At 37.7% G+C, this 2,118-nt stretch overlaps 1 long non-coding RNA gene across 1 annotated transcript; it reads left to right on the top strand.

Annotated features, from left to right (window-relative positions):
• The first annotated feature begins 538 nt into the window (after positions 1-538).
• On the top strand, positions 539-1,822 carry LOC126649496 (uncharacterized). Its single transcript, XR_007631059.1, has 2 exons — positions 539-1,207; positions 1,612-1,822. It is a non-coding gene; the product is annotated as an uncharacterized LOC126649496 (long non-coding RNA).
• Positions 1,823-2,118: the final 296 nt, after the last annotated feature.

Below are 2,118 nucleotides of genomic sequence, written 5' to 3'. Positions count from 1 at the left end.
GAATAAGAATGAAAGGTTGGATATAGAAGGAATTTTCTTCCTGTTTACAATTTAAAGAAAAAAACTTTCAGAAAAAGCTATTTTAGTCAGAGGGCTAAGATCCCACGATAGGATATCAGAACCCAAAATTAACACAAACTGATATGAGAGTATCTTAGAAAAGCATAAAGAACAATTTCCACTCAGCTATAACATAGACTTAGATGTTGATAAACTTCCTTCTCAAAGCAAAACAATCAAATTTCAGGTAGTAAAGAGATAAGAAAATGTCCTCTGTATTTTTAGAACACAGGTTTTTCAGGAATTCTTACTGTACTAGCATTTGATTGATTAATTGGCATGACCATAGTAGTTTGCATGAAAAGATCTATTTTACTTATGTCCTTTATTTCTGCAGAAAATATACACACATGTTCATTAAGAATTAACAAATCTAGAATTAGTGATAAGTACCTACTTAACATGTTTCAAATCATGTATTTTTCAAAGCTTGAAATGATCTCTTCATTTTATTAGGGACTGGGGACCTGAATGCCTGCAAAACTATAGTCACAAATAATGCAAATCTTGTGAAAAGACAATGTTTTTTAAATCCTAAATCACTTAGAAGCTGTTAAAAAATCACTTTATTTTTGTCCATAGTGTAAGACAGTGTCTGAGCAGTAATTTTAACTCTTTAGCTCTTCTAAAAATACACTTGCCAGCAACCTGAGTGTGCCCTCCATTGGTGTAGTCGCTTATGCTGACTCAATCCACGCTTTTAGAACCGGACATTCATCTCACTTAAAAGACAGCAAATAACAGGAAGAAATTGCTTCCTAAACCTTCTCTTGGGTGTTTCCAATTTATACAAGAGCTGCTTCTGTGCAGCTGTGTTCCACCCTGACCTGAATAATTTGTCTTGAATGCTTGCCCTCAACCAAGACAGTAAGGCCACTCCCATTTCCTAGGCAGAGTCTAATCCACCACCTAGGAAAAGCTAACTTGCTCTTTAGAAGGTATGAACTACTTTCTGGTTGAATCCCTTTATACTATTTTGTCAAAAGCAGGTGGAACAGTGGATTTATACATGAAAATACTGAAGAATATGGAGGAAAGACCAGCAGAATAGAGGACAAACTCTCCAGAATGCAAAGTTCCACAATAATTGGAAACTGAGGGGAAAGAGGGGAAGGAACCCTCCCAAAGAAAATCGTCACAAAGGCAAGTGGAAATGGTATAAAGTAGGATAGAAATCAGGTTTTCTTCATCCTGGTGCTGATATGTTGAGGCATTTGTCTGATAAGCTACAGTTGAAAAACAGAAAAATTTTGGATGTTTGCTGCATACCTGTAAGGAATGCAACCACTTTGTGTTATCTGTTCCACACAAGAACTCAGATCTCTGAATTGTTAATTATGAGGCTTTAGAGTGACTTGCAACAGATGTGAAATTCCAGATATGCAAATGTGGAAGCTTTCTGAAACATCTTTTATGAGATTGCAGTCAGGAATGAAGCAGAGCTGAAACTCCCACTTCCAATGTGGACATGAATATGGAAAAAAATACAGTTTCTGCCTATAAGGTTGAAAATGTAACTACAAAGGAGCTTATGTTTTCTTTGGCAGGGAGAAGATCAGTAATCCCCAAAAACCATAGGAATAAGCCCAGACCTGAAAGCCACTGAAAAAGAGGAATCAGTATGAAAAAAATGGAAGCGTATGAGAGAGGGGGAAGTGAACTACATTTGATGCAGTGGCTGGCATTTGGAAAGAGATGCAGCATTTACAGGAGTAAAATTAATTTTAAAAAAACTTAGGAGATAAAAGCAACCAGCAAAGCAGAATTCAGAAAATATCTGCTTAACCATTGCATGCAAGTGGCACTTGTGTCTGCATGAGGACTCTCCAGTTGGCCCCAGAGCCACTTTAAACACATTAGCCAAATTCCCATGCAGTTCTCCACAGAGTTTTTGGCTGCAGAAACCATCCTTTCAGCTGCCTTCTGCTGGTGTCTGATTCCTGGTGCTGGAAGTCACCCTCCCATGACTTCTCTTGTGCAGGGGTTTAAACTATCTAGTGTTGCATCAGGCACAGCAACATTTCCATGTTGCCACTCTTTTGTGGGTTTTTTTTCAGT

The sequence above is a fragment of the Myiozetetes cayanensis genome, unplaced genomic scaffold (genome assembly GCF_022539395.1).
Source record: "Myiozetetes cayanensis isolate MyiCay16 unplaced genomic scaffold, myiCay2020 scf5-8, whole genome shotgun sequence".
Taxonomy (NCBI): domain Eukaryota; kingdom Metazoa; phylum Chordata; class Aves; order Passeriformes; family Tyrannidae; genus Myiozetetes; species Myiozetetes cayanensis.
The sequence above is the reverse complement of the archived record's forward strand: the minus strand, read 5'-3'. Positions and strand labels throughout refer to the sequence as shown.